The sequence below is a fragment of the Oncorhynchus tshawytscha genome, linkage group LG04 (genome assembly GCF_018296145.1).
Source record: "Oncorhynchus tshawytscha isolate Ot180627B linkage group LG04, Otsh_v2.0, whole genome shotgun sequence".
Lineage (NCBI taxonomy): Eukaryota > Metazoa > Chordata > Actinopteri > Salmoniformes > Salmonidae > Oncorhynchus > Oncorhynchus tshawytscha.
This window is the reverse complement of record NC_056432.1, coordinates 21249614-21268354: the sequence shown is the minus strand read 5'-3', so window position 1 is coordinate 21268354 and position 18741 is coordinate 21249614.

The following is an 18741-nucleotide window of genomic DNA, read 5'->3' as shown; positions in this document are numbered from 1 at the left end:
AAAAGACTTGCCCCTGTTATAGATGTCTATGTATCAGGGGAAAAGCTCATAAAACATTTCGATGGGCATAAATCGTAATTGTCTCTTCGTTATTTTTTAGAATTCATTTTGATTTAAATAACTGTCTCGTCTTTGACTTAGCATTTTAATTACGACTCTATTCCCAATACGTTATTCCCTTGTCTAATTAAAACTCCTAAATAATCCATATATGAGTGTACCCCTTTAAGATATCTTGTCTCTGGGAACATGGAAATCCCCTTAACCCAAACGTTTACTACAAAAACAAGACCTAATAATTATGATAATCCCCTCAAACTCAAATAATTTGTCTCGATGTTTCATGTCTTATTCGTTTAACATAAAAACTCAGCCTGCAATCCACTCTGCGGGCCTTTCATTGTTCCCCATAATGAAAACAGATTCTAATGTTAGTATACCTTAACCTCCTGTTTAATTTCAATGGTGTTATCTGAACAATCAAACCAAAATCAATAACCGGGAATTATTGTAAAACGATATTCAGCTACTTTTAAAAAATGTATTTGGAACTTTTTTTTATTTCTTTCTGTAAAGTGACTGAAAGCTATAATGCACGTATTTTCCCTCTAAATGACACAACCAATTTTCTCTGTCATAATTTGAGGAATGTTATTGTGTAGTCAACGTAATTACGCAGTTTTACCTTCCAACTTCCTCTACCCCAAAATGTGAACGTGCCATGTACTTCGCTAAATTCATAAGAACATTTCGATGGGCACAAATCTATCGTAAATGTCTCTTCATTATTATTTAGAATTCATCAGATTTAGATAACTGTCTCATCCCATGACCCAGCACCGTTTAAAAAAAAAATACGACTCCATTCCCAATAGGCTATTCCAGTGATCATTTGGGAAACACAATGTATTACATAGAAACAAACTATCAAAACGTTCAGTCATATCTTGAACAAATACTAATAACCGTATCAATCCGGGCAAAACCCATAAATATTTTAATTACAATCAGAATGGATTTTAGTCTATCGATGTCAAGGCTGAGACACGAACCCCAGTCCCCCGCATCGAAGGAAAAAACTTTACCCCAACGCCATTGAAATGATTGAGTTTCCCCGCCAATAACCATCACATTATAATTGTCTATACTAGCAAACTCCGGCACCGAGACAATTCCCAGAAAACATTACAATTCCAAGGCCCAAGCTTTTCCCCAGCGAGGATTCTCCTTATTCTCCGTTTTAGCGTCTCCGATATCAAACCAGGGAGCCCGTTGGGCGCGGCAATGCTGCCTTCTTCTGTCCACTCCCTGTATAGCTTTTCTCCCCGCTTCTGCCACCAATTATTTCCAAAGTGGACCTCAAAGTTTTCAACACCTTCTCAGCCTCTTGACTAGTCATTGTTAGGTACATTTGGGGTGTGTATCATATAATTTTTTGAATTATTTCCAAAACCAATTCGCCACCTTTTTTCATGTCAACGTTGCTACCTCCTTAGTCAATTAACAGTATTGACTTCAAGAAATAACCGTAGGTCGTTCAAACTGGTATTAGCTATTCCCACTCAATACCCAATGTACTACATTCATTCAGTGAACTTATCTTATTTACAATAAAACCCATCTCATTACCCTTAGGTCATTCCACTGTTATTGTACGCCTACTAATAACTAATGTACCACAGTCACTCGAGGAACTTATTTATTTCTTTTATTAACTTATATATTTCCAATATAACACAGGTCTCTTGCCTGTACTATTATCCGTAGATCATTCAGCCCGTCATCAGTACGCCGACTGATAACTAATGTACCACAATCATTCGATTTGTCTTATCAAATCTTCATTCACACCAGTAAGTACGCCGACTCACCCACACAAACCAATAGGTAGGTACGCCGACCCACCTAGTACATTACATTCGCTGTTATATTGCCGTTCATCCACACTCACACAAGTAGGTTCGCCGACCCACCCTCATATAAACCAGTAGCTTCGCCGAACTACCTAGTACATTACATTCGCAGTTATATTGCCGTTCACCTCACATTCACACTGGTAGGTTCGCCGACCCACCCTCACATAAACCAGTAGCTTCGCCGAACTACCTAGTACATTACATTCACTGTCATACCATAAAAGTGATCGATCAGTTCAAAATTTCATTTACCACTATGTAATCCTTATGATCCTTTACCAATATAAATTAATATAATTGTTACTTACATCAAACAGGTGTCTCACAAAACTAAATTTGGATAACTCCAATGTGCAGAACTTTAGTTTTTCACAACAGGTGTCTGCTTACCCTTTTTAGTTGACCGGTCAGGATTTGTGAGACACACCATCCGACGACAGTACTGACCAATCGGCTGGCACACCAATGTCCAGCGATGTCCTTTTACCAGATCACGTCGGTGGTCACCATGTTAGAGTTGCGTCAATTCGAATCTGGTATCAGGATAAATATGACAATGAGTCACCGATTGTATACTATGTATTTTTTATTAGCTAAGCAATAAGTGGTAAATGCAATTTTCGTATATACGGGCTCTCTGTCCCACCTCGCAGGGCAAACCAGAGAACTGACAAAGTGTATGTAAACAGTATTCTTTATACTGTGATAGACAGTTCCAACCCGTCTGTTGGCCTATCACAGTAGAGACTGGGCGTGGTTTAAACTTGCTCAGCCTATTGCAGGCGCTCAGGCGGGTCCCCGCCTCTTGGAGCTTCTGTTGATAGATGTAACTGTTGCTGCGAAGAACATCCATGCGCTCATACCGTTATCTCGCACCTGGCTCCTGTTATCTAACAAAAGACCGATTGTTCTCGCAACACCCCGCTCTGAATGTGCCCCCCTCCCAACTCATTGAACAGTTCCTGTCTTCATGCTACTTTTCCATCATGAGAAAGGCCCATGGCCTTGAAACTTTTAACAGTGTTTCAAGTCAGCTATGTTGCATAACACATACATACATCCACACAAGCCAACAGCAGATAATATTCAATGATATATATGGTAATGGCTATAGTGTAAAACACAGAAACCTCATAGGGTGGGCAGTCTATGTTCTTTTTTCTATTATTTGGGATTTCTGTGTTTGGCCTGGTATGGTTCTCAATCAGAGGCAGCTGCATATCATTCACCCTGATTGAGAACCAAACTTAGGTAGCCTGTTTTCACCCTTGAGTTGTGGATGATTATTTTTCCGTTTCAGTGTTCGCACCATTCGGGACTGTTTCGGTTTTCATTTTGATTCTCTTGTTCTTTTGTATTTTGAATTCATTTTCCATTAAATCACATTATGGATACACACCACACTGTATTTTGGTCCTCCGATCCTTCCTACTACTCCTCCTCAGAGGAGGAAGAAGAAACCAGTTACACACATGGAATAAACAAACATACAATCAATAATCTATATTAGAGGTTGACCGATTACGATTTTTGAACGCCGATACCGATTACAAAAAAAAGGACAAAAAAACCCGATACCGATTAATCGGCCGATTTAAAAAAATAAATAAAAAATGTGTTTGTAATAATGACAATTACAATAATACTGAATGAACACTTATTTTAACTTAATATAATACATCAATAAAGTCATTGGAGAAGAAAGTAAAAGTGCAATATGTGCCATGTAAGTAAGCGAATGTTTAAGTTCCTTGCTCAGAACATGAGAACATATGAAAGCTGGTGGTTCCTTTTAATAGTCTTCAATAATCCCAGGTAAGACGTTTTAGGTTGTAGTTATTATAGGAATTATAGGACCATTTCTCTCTATACGATTTCTATTTCATATACCTTTGACTATTGGATGATCTTATAGGCACTTTAGTATTGCCAGTGTAACAGTATAGCTTCTGTCCCTCTCCTCACCCCTACCTGGCCTCGAACCAGGAACACAACGACAACAGCCACCCTCGAAGCAGCATTACCAATGCAGAGCAAGGGGACCAACCACTCCAAGTCTCAGAGCAAGTGACATTTGAAATGCTATTAGCGCGCACCCTGCTAACTAGCAAGCCATTTCACATGGTTACACCAGCCTAATCTCGGGAGTTGATAGGCTTGAAGTCATAAACAGCAGAGCTGTTGGCAAAACGCACGAAAGTGCTGTTTGAATGAATGCTTATGAGCCTGCTGCTGCCTACCATCACTCAGTCAGACTGCTCTATCAAATCATAGACTTAATTATAACATAATAACACACATAAATGCGAGCCTTAGGTCATTAATATGGTCGAAACTGGAAACTATCATCTCGAAAACAAGACGTTTATTCTTTCAGTGAAATACGGAACCGTTCCGTATTTCATCTAACAGGTGGCATCCCTAAGTCTAAATATTCCTGTTACATTGCACAACCTTCAATGTTATGTCATAATTACGTAACATTCTGGCAAATTAGTTCGCAATGAGCCAGGCGGCCCAAACTGTTGCATATACCCTGACTCTGCGTGCAATGAACGCAAGAGAAGTGACACAATTTCACCTGGTTAATATTGCCTGCTAACCTGGATTTCTTTTAGCTAAATATGCAGGTTTAAAAATATATACTTCCGTGTATTGATTTTAAGAATGTCATTGGTGTTTATGGTTAGGTACACGTTAGAGCAACGACAGTCCTTTTTCGCAAATGCGCACTGCATCGATTATATGCAATGCAGGACACGCTAGATAAACTAGTAATATGATCAACCATGTGTAGTTATAACTAGTGATTATGATTAAGTTTAATGCTAGCTAGCAACTTACCTTGGCTTCTTACTGCATTCGCATAACAGGCGGGCTGCTCATGAGGCAGGTGGTTAGAGCGTTGGACTAGTTAACCGTAAAGTTGCAAGATTGAATCCCTGAGCTGACAAGGTAAAAATCTGTCGTTCTGCCCCTGAACAAAGCAAGTTAACCCACCGTTCCTAGGCCGTCATTGAAAATAAGAATGTGTTCTTAATTAACTGACTTGCCTAGTTAAATAAAGATTAAATAAAGGTGTAAACTGCCTGTGTATATTGGTTCTTAACTTCACTGAAAATGTGCATATCACGGGGGCTATTCGATGCTAATGCAGAACGCCACAGGATGTTTTTGTGCTGGTCAAGGGCAGACAGGTCTGGAGTGAACCAAGAGCTAAATCTATTCCTGGTTCTACATTTTTTGAATGGAGCATGCTTATTTAAAATGCTGAGGAAGGCACTTTTAAAGAATAACCAGGCATCCTCTACTGACAGGATGAGGTCAATGTCATTCCAGGATACCCCGGCCAGGTCGATTAGAAAGGCCTGTTCGCTGAAGTGTTTTAGGGAGCGTTTGACAGTGATGAGGGGTGGTCGTTTGACCGCAGACCCACTATGGATGCAGGCAATGAGGCAGTGATCGCTGAGATCTTGGTTGAAAACAGTGTATTTGGAGGGCAAGTTAGTTTGGATGATATCTATGAGGGTGCCCATGTTTCCGGATTTGGGGTTGTACCTGGTAGGTTCATTGATAATTTGTGTGAGATTGAGGGCATCAAACTTACATTGTAGGATGGCCGGGGTGTTAAGCATGTCCCAGTTTAGGTCATCTAGCAGCACGAGCTCAGAAGATAGATGGGGGGGAAATCAATTCACATATGGTGTCCAGGGCACAGCTGGGGGCAGAGGGTGGTCTATAGCAAGCGGCAACGGTGAGAGACTTGTTTCTGGAAAGGTGAATTTTTAGAAGTAGAAGCTTGAATTGTTTTGGTACAGACCTGGATGGTAAGATTGCCTGCAGAGTTCTATCTCTGCAGTAGATTGCAACACCGCCCCCTTTGGCAGTTCTATCTTGGAGGAAAATGTTATAGTTAGGGATGGACATTTCAGGGGTTTTGGTAGTTTTCCTAAGCCAGGATTCAGACACGGCTAAGACATCCAGGTTGGCAGAATGTGCCAAAGCAGTGAATAAAGCAAATTTAGGGAGTAGGCTTCTAATGTTAACATGCATGAAACCAAGGCTTTTACGGTTACAGAAGTCAACAAATGAGAGCACCTAGGGAGTTGGAGTGGAGCTCGGCACTGCAGGTCCTGGATTAACCTCTACATCACCAGAGGAACAGAGGAGAAGTAGGATAAGGGTACGGCTAAAGGCTATAAGAACTGTCCGTCTAGCACGTTCGGAACAGAGAGTAAAGGGAGCAGGTTTCTGGACACGATAGCATAGATTCAAGGCATAATGTACAGACAAAGGTATGGTAGGAAGAGAGTACATTGGAGGTAAACCTAGGCATTGAGTAATGATGAGAGAGATATAGTCTCTAGAGACGTTTAAACCAGGTGATGTCATTGTATATGTGGGAGGTGGAACAACATGGTTGGTTAAGGCATATTGAGCAGGGCTAGAGGCTCTACAGTGAAATAAGACAGTAATCACTAACCAGGACAGTAATGGACAAGGCATATTGATATTAGGGAGAGGCATGCGTAGCCAAGTGATCGTATGGGTCCAGTGAGTGGTTGGACTGGCTGGGGACACGGCGATTCAGACAGTTAGCAGGCCGGGGCTAGCAAGCTAGCAGTTAGCAGGCCGGGGATAGCAAGCTAGCATAAGGGCCTTATATGGACGTCGCAATGGGGGAAAGTCTGTTTTTGCCTCCTCGTGCGGTGACGTCGATAGACCAGTCGTGGAATTAGTAGGGCTCCAAGTAGCAGAGGGATCCAAGTTCAATTGGCAAAATGGGTATAGTGGTCCAAGAAACTGGCCGATGGCTCAGTTAACAGTCCAATATGCTCTAGATAGCTAGCAGGCCACAGTTAGCAGAATGGGCCTTCACGGGGCGTCGCACCTGTTGGGATCCTCGGGCAGATTATGTCGGTATTCCAGTCGTGAAGGATCGGCGGGGTTCCGTGCCCCGTACCGGCAGTAGAAGGGGTCCGGATATTGTAGCCGAGGAGTGGGCTTCAGGAGTAGCCCAGGAGCCCTAGCCGGGAGATGGGTCTAGCATGGCCTAGCTCCAGGCTAGTTGGTGCTAGCTCCGGGACGGAAATGTTAGCCAGGAGTAGTCAACCCGGGTTGCGGTTAGCTAGCTGCAATGATCCAGATGAAAAGGTTCAGAGTTTGCGGTAGGAATCCAAGGATATGGGGAGAAAAATAGGTCCGGTATGCTCTGGTTTGAAACACGTTGCTAAAGGTTAGCTGATGACCGCTAGCAGTGGTTACCTGGCTGAAAGCTGGTAGCTAGTTAGCTAACTAGCTTCAGTTGAGGTATTCCAGTTCGGAGGTAAATAGAAATACTTAAGAAAAAAAACAGATCCACACCACATTGGGTGAGGCGGCTTGCAGGATAGTAATTTGAAGTTGAGGTTTAGGAAAAATATTAAAAAGAATGCAAAGAAAAAGATATAAGCCTGTTCAACCTCTCTTTCATGTCGTCTGAGATTCCCAAAGATTGGAAAGCAGCTGCGGTCATCCCCCTCTTCAAAGGGGGGGACACTCTTGACCCAAACTGCTACAGACCTATATCTATCCTACCATGCCTTTCTAAGGTCTTCGAAAGCCAAGTCAACAAACAGATTACCGACCATTTCGAATCTCACCATACCTTCTCTGCTATGCAATCTGGTTTCAGAGCTGGTCATGGGTGCAACTCAGCCACACTCAAGGTCCTAAACGATATCTTAACCGCCATCAATAAGAAACATTACTGTGCAGCTGTATTCATTGATCTGGCCAAGGCTTTCGACTCTGTCAATCACCACATCCTCATCGGCAGACTGGACAGCCTTGGTTTCTCAAATGATTGCCTCGCCTGGTTCACCAACTACTTCTCTGATAGAGTTCAGTGTGTCAAATCGGAGGGTCTGCTGTCCGGACCTCTGGCAGTCTCTATGGGGGTGACACAGGGTTCAATTATTGGACCGACTCTTCTCTGTATACATCAATGAGGTCGCTCTTGCTGCTGGTGAGTCTCTGATCCACCTCTATGCAGACGACACCATTCTGTATACTTCTGGCCCTTCTTTGGACACTGTGTTAACAACCCTCCAGGCAAGCTTCAATGCCATACAACTCTCCTTCCGTGGCCTCCAATTGCTCTTAAATACAAGTAAAACTAAATGCATGCTCTTCAACCGATCGCTACCTGCACCTACCCACCTGTCCAACATCACTACTCTGGACGGCTCTGACTTAGAATAGGTGGACAACTACAAATACTTAGGTGTCTGGTTAGACTGTAAACTCTCCTTCCAGACCCATATCAAACATCTCTAATCCAAAGTTAAATCTAGAATTGGCTTCCTATTTCGCAACAAAGAATCCTTCACTCATGCTGCCAAACATACCCTTGTAAAACTGACCATCCTACCAATCCTCGACTTTGGCGATGTCATTTACAAAATAGCCTCCAATACCCTACTCAACAAATTGGATGCAGTCTATCACAGTGCAATCCGTTTTGTCACCAAAGCCCCATATACTACCCACCATTGCGACCCGTACGCTCTCGTTGGTTGGCCCTCGCTTCATACTCGTCGCCAAACCCACTGGCTCCATGTCATCTACAAGACCCTGCTAGGTAAAGTCCCCCTTAACTCAGCTCGCTGGTCACCATAGCATCTCCCACCTGTAGCACACGCTCCAGCAGGTATATCTCTCTAGTCACCCCCAAAACCAATTCTTTCTTTGGCCGCCTCTCCTTCCAGTTCTCTGCTGCCAATGACTGGAACGAACTACAAAAATCTCTGAAACTGGAAACACTTATCTCCCTCACTAGCTTTAAGCACCAACTGTCAGAGCAGCTCACAGATTACTGCACCTGTACATAGCCCACCTATAATTTAGCCCAAACAACTACCTCTTTCCCTACTGTATTTAATTTATTTATTTATTTTGCTCCCTTGCAGCCCATTATTTTTATTTCTACTTTGCACATTCTTCCATTGCAAATCTACCATTCCAGTATTTTACTTGCTATATTGTATTTACCCACCATGGCCTTTTTTTTGCCTTTACCTCCCTTCTCACCTCATTTGCTCACATCGTATATTGACTTGTTTATACTGTATTATTGACTGTATGTTTGTTTTACTCCATGTGTAACTCTGTGTCGTTGTATCTGTCAAACTGCTTTGCTTTATCTTGGCCAGGTCGCAATTGTAAATGAGAACTTGTTCTCAACTTGCCTACCTGGTTAAATAAAGGTGAAATAAAATAAAATTAAAATAAAAAGATATATACATGGGACGAGACAAGACAAAGACGTCTGAATTCTACACCATCTTGGATCATATGATCCAAGTTACCATGTAGGGCACTGCAAGATTGGGTGACCAGTGTCATCTGGGACTGCCTCCTGGAGGAATTCAGGCGTGTGATGGCTACCTATGTCCTTCATAACTTCATGAGCATGGACATGAGGAACAGGAGGGGATCTGCAGCTCACCACTGTGTGCCAGAGTAGAAGTCTCCTGCTCTGCAGGATGTTTCAAGAATGGGGTACAACAACGCAGCAAGACAGGTATTCCGTGTGCAGGAGATCTTCACCTCCTACTTCTTCGAAGAGTTTGCTGTTCCATGGCAACACCATAGACTAGACTATGCACAACCAAAGGCTCTTCTAAGAGCCATCCACATTGCAATAAGAGGATTCTTCCCTTTACTTAGCTATGTCAACTGCAGTTATTCAATTCCCATTTTCTATCACTTTGATTTCTACTTATTAGGTGAGGGTGCTGTTTAGGTAAGGGTGTGATATATGTACAAAAACAAAACAGGCTATTTTAAGTCACCCATATCGAAAAATGCAGAACAATTAGACACCCTATAACCCACACCTACACACTCATGTATCAATCTGATTGATTGATTGATTGATTATGTTGTGCAGTAAGCAGGCTCAGGTGTAAAGCTGTGGCTCCTTCCATCTTCAAAGAAAAGGAAAGAGGGCCAACCATGGAGAACAGTAAGACACTTAATTATTTATATAACTACTCTATTATGTTAGTCCTCGTGTGTCCGTTCATGTTTTTCAGCATAGAGTACACTGCAGCCACTTAGTGTGGACACCAGGTGAGGCCACACACACATCCCTCTCTCCCCTTCTCCCTAAATCCTCTAGGTTATAGCAGCTGTCAGTGAACCCCTCCTGCATCTGAACTGGCTACATAGAGGGCACAGCATGATCAGAGGTGAGATGTCACTTGGTCAGGTCAGCAGGAAGTATTATTAAAGATATGCTTTACATTGAAATACAGATAGAGATGCAGTAGTCCCAGATTTAATGATCCAAGGACAGTTTTGCATTTCACCTTCTGATGATTGATGACTGACAGTGTTAGCATGTTTAAGTCTTGTGTTTTTTAAAATGATATCTCGCCATCTGTCTCTCATCTGCAGGTATGTTTTGATGTGAGAGAGGATGCCAACCCCCAGTCCCATCATCGCCACTTCACCCGCTATTAAGATAACCTTCAGGCTGACTGGGAGCCCAAGGCTGGTTAGGAGATCACTAGAGACACTTATGTAATTGTGATGAGCTGAGAGAATATTAGGATAGCACTGTGATTCATTAAACACATGCTGCTTTCCCTACTCCTATGTCCTTACCTCTTTCCCTTTCTGTCTTTTACACCTCTCTCGCCACCTCTTTCTTCCTCTGTTTTTATAATGCACAACATATTGAAGTAAAGATTGAACTTGTATTCATAATATCACAATTCTAATATTTATAATGCATGTATTTATAACACTTGGATAATTAACTTCTTTCAATAAAGAGTTTCACATTCTCTTCTGGTTGAAATTAAGTCTCTCATTTGATGAAATACTACACCTATCCTGTGTTCATCAGATCAATACGGATGAAGGAAATTAGATATTGACATGAACCGGTTTTGGAGTATTTACATGATGCATAGGAAGTGTAGTGTACAGTTTAAAAAATATATATATTTCTGTATATATGAATTACAAATGAGCCTTAACTAGTTAAACAGCTTGGAAAATTCCAGAAAATGATGTCATGGCTTTAGAAGCTTCTGAAATGCTCATTTACATAATATGAGTCAATTGGAGGTGTACTTGTGGATGTATTGCAAGGCCTACCTTCAAACTCAGTGCCTCTTTGCTTGACATCATGGGAAAATCAAAAGAAATCAGCCAAGACCTCAGAAAAATAATTGTAGACCTTCACATGTCTGGTTCATCCTTGGGAGCAATTTCCAAATGCCTGAAGGTACCATGTTCATCTGTACAAACAATAGTACGCAAGTATAAACACCATGGGACCACGCGGCCGTCATACCGCTCAGGAAGGAGACGTGTTCTGTCTCCTAGAGATGAACGTACTTTGTTGCTAAAAGTGCAAATCAATCCCAGAACAACAGCAAAGGGCCTTGTGAAGATGCTGGAGGAAACAGGTACAAAATATCTATATCTACAGTAAAACGAGTCCTCTATCGACATAACTTGAAAGGCCGCTCAGCAAGGAAGAAGCCACTGCTCCAAAACAGCCATAAAAAAGCCAGACTACGGTTTGCAACTGCACATGGGGACAAAGATATTACTTTTTGTAGAAATGTTCTCTGGTCTGATGAAACAAAAATAGAACTGTTTGGCAATAATGACCATCGTTATGTTTGGAGGAAAAAGGGGGAGGCTTGCAAGCCGAAGAACACCTTCCCAACCTTGAAGCACGGAGTGGCAGCATCATGTTGTGGGGGTGCTTTGCTGCAGGGGGGACTAGTGCACTTTACAAAATAGATAGCATTATGAGGAAAGGAAAATTATGTGGATATATTGAAGCAACATCTCAAGACATCAGTTAGGAAGTTAAAACTTGGTCGCAAATCGGTCTTCCAAATTGACAATGACTCAAAGCATACTTCCAAAGTTGTGGCAAAATGGCTTAAGGACAACAAAGTCAAGGTATTGGAGTGGCCATCACAAAGCCCTGACCTCAATCCTATAGAAAATTTGTGGACAGGACTGAAAAAGCGGGTGCGAGCAAGGAGGCCTACAAACCTGACTCAGTTACACCAGCTCTGTCAGGAGGAATGGGTCAAAATTCTCCCAAATTATTGTGGGAAGCTTGTGGAAGGCTACCTGAAACGTTTGACCCAAGTTAAACAATTTAAAAGGCAATGCTACCAAATACTAATTGAGTGTATGTAAACGTCAGACCCACTGGGAATGTGATGAAATAAATAAAAGCTGAAATAAATAATTCTCTCTACTATTATTCTGACATTTCACATTCTTAAAATAAAGTGGTGATCCTAACTGAGCTAAAACAGGGCATTTTTACAAGGATTAAATGTCAGGAATTGTGAAAATCTGAGTGTAAATGTATTTGGCTATGGTATATGTAAACTTCTGACAATTGTATATTATATTCTACTCAATCCATAGGCTTCATTTACGTCATTCAAACGGTTTTGAAATTGATAGAGCTGGTTATGATAGCTGAGGTTCATAGCTAAGCTCTGAACTAATATGTACACCAAACGTTTTAGGGTCCGTACACAGACCAGCTACAAAGCTAGCTACACATCCATAGGCATACCGGTATTGTTATCCTCCACTGCACAATAAGCAAGAAGGTAGTTAGCTAGCTATGTTATTTCATCTGCATTGCATGGCAAATATCAGCAAGGCAAGCTTACACAATTGTACATTCAACTTGCAGTAAATGCTTCAGCTAGCTAGATTCTTTACATCCACTGTTTCACTAGACGACAGCCTGGTATGCTGGTTGTTTCAGGAGTCCCTAAAACATTAAACAGCCAGAATTACAATTTCATACTCATGTCACAACACCCATAAAGCTAGCAGGCTAATTTTAGCTAGTCAGCTAGCTTGTGTCTTGAAGTTGGCCTCTTTGGGTATAGCAACCCCATCCCCCTCGGAACAAATTTCATGTTCCGGAGAAAGTATAAAAGATCGGTGAAGAACCCAGCTACGAACTGGTCTGTTTGTCACAACTTGGGAAGCTCATGGGAGACGGTGTGGCCACATTACCATAACGCTGTTTATATAATAGCCTCAGATATGAGGTTTACATCTAATTGTTGTATAAGATGAATGAGTGAGTATGATACTGTTTGTATAATTGTGTAATATGATTTTGGACTGTTTAATGAAGAAAAATACAATTCCCTTTTGATTTGAACTAAACCTGAGGACCGCCCCTGAGCCCAGTTAGGGTCAGACATCCTGGGACAGCCCTCTTCGGCCCTTCCGAATAAAACCCCCACTCGGGTTTTCGATCAACAGACCGAGCTTACCTCAATTACGAGATGGCTAAAAGTTGCAGACCATGTTTTTCTCCATTAGGAGGACAATGGTTGTAGACCATTGCTGAATCTTTTAACCATACCATGTGGTTAAACTCTTAGACTATCGATACCGACAGAATAAGAACAAGTCTTTGATATTAATTTCTAGTCTGCAGCTAGGAATTCGGTATCATTTAACGCAAAGAACGACAACCGCCGAAACATTATTCTATAACAAAACGAATGAATGACACTCTGAACTATCCCCTCTAACCTTGAGGGAGAGGGACGGACAATTCTACAAAATAAATGAACTTTTCACCAGCGATCAAGACGACACACTGAGCGAAAATATATATATTGATTGCAATTGTTCCCGACTGAGTGAGAGTTGTGCAAAGGAATTTGCATTTCAATTGTTATAGTTATCACTTTGTAGTGACTTCTTAGTCGACCCCCACTTCCCCTTTTGTCTAACAAGCTGCCATACCGGTTTAGCCCACTAGGGCACATTCTCCTATCAATACATTTACCTTGTTTGTTTGTTTGTTTATGCATTTCTGTGAATTACTTAGTTAGTAATAAATAAATGATTTAAGACAATTGATGTATGGGTGAAGACTGGGTTCGTGCAGATAACCAACAATTTATGACGTTTGGAATGAGACTAACGTGAGGTAAAGTAAATCATTCATTAATTCGAAGTCTAATTGATCAGATAAAATATCTGAAAAGTTATTTTAGGAAATGATAACTTTGTAATCTGAATATTTTTCCTTGGTGCCCCGACTTCCTAGTTAATTAGTTACGTGATTAATCAGTTGATCGTGTAGTAACTAATTACAGAGAATCTATGATAAAAACTATCAGTCTTCAGTTAATGATAGTAAAGACACGACACTTGTTCAATCACGATTTTCGTAAATGAACTTTATGACAAAGAAATATGCATAATCGTTTGTCTCTACATTAAGTAACATATTCCCTTCAGAAGTTTCATGTCTGTAGAAGATCACTGCAATAATCCCGTTACACTTAACACACTCAAAGTATGGAGGTCAGTTCAACGCTTCCTGGGAAGGTCCAAACTAACCTCTGCTCTTACCCCAATTCTTAACAACCCAGATTTCAGTCCAGGATTGCTGGATGCTGGCTTTAACTTATGGCTTAATAAGGGCATACGCAGGCTAAATGACTTATTTGCTGATAAGATTTTGTTGTCATTTGAGCAGATGGTCGAGAAATATCGACTCCCAAAGCAGGACTTTTTCCGCTTCCTACAAGTAAGACATTATATTCTGAAGAGCACCACCTTAATTGGTAACCCTGATGTGTCTGTCATTGAAAGAATGCTTTTTTTCCCACAAAGGAAAATGTCTGTAAGTCTGTTTTATGATACTTTAAGGTCCTTTTCTCCTGTCAACACACAGAGGGTGAAACAAGTGTGGGAGAAAGAATTGTCTGTTACTATTGACGAAGAGATGTGGGAGGACATTTGGAGATATGCAAAAACAATATCTATATGTAACCGTACTAGAGCAATCCAATTAAGAATAATACACAGATTGCATATATCCCCAAATCGCAGACATGCTTTTAGCCCCACTTCCTCTTCCCCTCAGTGTCTTAAATGCAAAACTGATATAGGCACCCTAACACATTGTTTACGGTCATGTACCAAAATACAAAGATACTGGTCTGGTGTTCTGCAAGAAATTGAAAAGATCCTAGGGGTTGATCTAGAATTGGACCCAGTTTCTTTACTGTTAGGTCTCCCTAGTAGGCATGTTACTTCTGTGGGTAAAAGGAGGCTTTACAACATCCTTACCTTCGCAGCGAGGAAAAACATCCTTTTACAGTGGATTAGTGATAAGGTTCCTTCTATTAAAGATTGGCATAAGATACTATTTGAATGGGTGCCTCTGGAATATCTGACATGTACATTGCATTCTAAAACAGACCAGTTCTACAAAGTATGGGAACCTTATCTAAATTACCTAGAACCTGAGGTATCATCTATTATGCTGCAAGGATTCTCTTAGAATGGTGGGGATCTATGTATTTCAGAACTACACTGTACGTTCCATGTGTGGAACCTAACCTCTTGGTTTAAACTGAGCTTTTTTGTTTAATTTCTGTTTGTAAGTTTGTTTAAAATGTATGTATTGAGAGACGCAATGATGGTGATGGGATGAGAGAAGCACCGAGCGGGAAGAGGAAAATGGTGTACGTATGTATGGGTGTGTATATGTGTGTATGTATGTGTGTGTGTATGTATGTGTGTATATATATGCACGTAGATATGTGTAAGTGGGTGCTGTTTTTCTTGTTTTTGTTCTGTGTGCTTTGTCTCTGTTGTTGTATCTCTTAATATGGGTGAAAATTGTGAAATTCCAATACTGTTACAAAAAAAAAAAACGAACATATTCCTGTCAACTGTACCTTTTTTGCATGATTAGTCACTTACATTTGCTTCCATCCTACTATTTTTGTCAGTCATCTTTGCTGAAGAAAGTCTCAAGCCTTGGGTCGCATAGCTCAAATTCGTCATGGGAACCACTCGATATGATTGGCCATCGCCCAGCAATTTTTGCTGGTGATTTGCATAAAGTTGGGAAAAGTTTCTGATTTTCACCTGCTCCCACGCTGCCTTCGCACCGCCCAAGATCCCCGCCCTCTCCGCTTCTCACCTCTTTCCTTCCATTGAAATGAATGGGAAGCGATGTTTCACCGCCCGGCATCTTGTGCAAGTGTACATAGGCTGTCAGGCCAATAAACTTCTAAAATATGTCTAGTGCATACATTCACTAGCTGGCAAGAAAAGTCATACTTCATTGGTATGTTCCTGATCAATTTTTAAGTGTTGTTCTAATTCATACCTTTCAGACGGTCACTAGGGTTGAAAATATGGATTATATCCCTCACGCTCTGCGCAGGCGAATGCCTCGTGTTCATGTTCACTAGCAAGCGGTGCCGTGTGGTGAAACACCGCTTCCCATTCATTTTCACTGGAAGGAAAGGAGGACGTGGCCGCGGTTCATATAAAACCGTAAATCAGACCACGCACTGTCTCACATTTATTCTCGCAATCTTAGCTTTAGCCTTATCGTGCAAGTTGTCTGCTCCGCGGCTCCCGTTTTTCAGATTGCATCTTCCCATGTCCCCGTAGGGTACAGTTCATTCGGAAAGTATTCAGACCCCTTTTTACAGCCTTATTCGATAATGGATTAAATTTAAAAAAAATTATCATCAACCTACACACAATACCACAAAATGACAAAGCGAAAACAAGTTTTCAGAAATGTTGGCAAATGTATTACAAATAAAAAACAGAAATACCTTATTTACATAAGTATTCAGACCCTTTGCTATGAGCTTAGGTGCATCCTGTTTCCATTGATCATCCTTGAGATGTTTCTACAATTTGATTGGAGTCCACCTGTGGTACATTCAGTTGATTGGACATGATTTGGAAAGGCACACAACCTGTCTATATAAGGTCCCACAGTTGACAGTGCATGTCAGAGCAAAAACCAAGCCATGAGGTCGAAGGAATTGTCTGTAGAGTTCCAAGACAGAAAGAGATCTGGGGAAGGCTTCCCAAAAAATGTCTGCAACATTGAAGGTCCCCAAGAATACAGTGGCCTCCATCATTCTTAACTGGAAGACATTTGGAACCACTGAGACTCTTCCTAGAGCTGGCTGCCTGGCCAAACTGAGCAATTGGAGGAGAAGGGCCTTCGTTCAGGGAGGTGACCAAGAACCCGATGGTCACTCTGACAGAGCTCTAGAGTTCCTCTGTGGAGATGGGAGAACCTTCCAGAAGGACAACCATCAATATTTGTGTTAATCTGCATCCATCCCTTACAGCACTTTATTGGGGTATTCCTTTATAGAGTCATATGATGTTGTTTGTAAAATGCTATGTTCTGATTGCAATATGACATTATTTTGCGTGTACACTGAGTGTACAAAATATTAAGAACACCTTCCTAATGTTGCGTTGCACTTGCACCCCTCCCCCCTTTTTGCCCTCAGATTAGCCTCAATTCATTGGGCCATGGACTCTACAAGGTGCCGAAAGCATTCCACAGGGATGCTGGCCCATATTGACTCCCCAGTGTTGAGGGTCAGTGAAGTGAATATGTTGTTTCCTACCTTCACCACCTGGTGGAGGCACGTCAGAAAGTCCAGGACCCAGTTGCACAGGGAGGGATTGAGACCCAGGGCCTCCAGCTTGATGATAAGCTTGGAGGGTACTATGGTGTTGAATGCTGAGCTGTAGACAATGAACAACGTTCTTACATAGGTATTATTTTTGTCCAAATGGGATAGGGCTGTGTGCAGTGCGATGGCGATTGCATCATCTGTGGACCTGTTGGGGCGGAATGCAAACTGATGTGGGTCTAGGGTGGCCGGTAAGGTGGCGGTGATATGATCCTTGACTAGCCTCTCAAAGCACTTCATGATGACAGAAGTGAGTGCTACGGGGCGGTAGTCATTTAGTTAAGGTATCTTTGCCTTCTTGGGTACAGGAACAATGGTAGCCATCTTGAATCATATAGGACCAACAGACTGGGATAGGGAGCAGTTAAATATGTCCGTAAACACATCAGCCAGCTGGTCTGCACATGCTCTTAGAATGTGGCTAGGGATGTTGTCTGTGCCAGCAGCCTTGCGAGGGTTAACATGTTTCTGTTAAAATGTTTTACTCACGTCAGCCACTAAGAAGGAGAGGGGAGGCCGCAGTCCTTGTTAGCGAGCCGAGACAGTGACACTGTATTATCCTCAAAGCGGGCAAAGAAGGTGTTTAGTTTGTCTGGGAGCGTGAAGTCGGTATCCGTGATGTGGCTGTTTTTATTTTTGTAGTCCATGATTCCTGTAGACCCTACCACATACGTCTCGTGTCTGAGCCTTTTAATTGCGACTCCACCTTGTCCCTGTACCTGTTATTTCGCTTGTTTGATTGCCTTGAGGAGGGACTAACTACAGTTTATATTCAGCCATATTACCAGACCTCTTTCCATGGTTAAATGCGATGGATCGCACATTCAGTTTTTTGCGAATGCCGCCATCCGTCCATGGTTTCAGGTTAGGTTAGGTTTTAATTGTCACAGTGGTTACAACATCTCCAATGAACTTATTTATAAACGCACTCACCGAGTCCGCGTATAGATCAATGTCGTTCCCTGAGGCTGCCTAGAACATATTCCAGTCTGTGTAATCAAAACAATCTTTGAGTGTGACTTCTGATTGGTCAGACCAGCGTTGAATGGTTCTCGTCACTGGTACATCCTGTTTGAGTTTCTGCCTATAAGCCGAGATGAGCAAGATGGCGTAGTGGTCGGATTTGCCAAAGGGAGAGCGGGAAGGGCTTTGTATGCATCGCGGAAGTTAGAGTAGCAGTGGTCGAGAGTATTAGCCCTATGTGTCGTGCAATCAATATGCTGATCAAATTTAGGTAACATTGATTTCAATTTTTTTTTTATCCCCAGCTACAATAA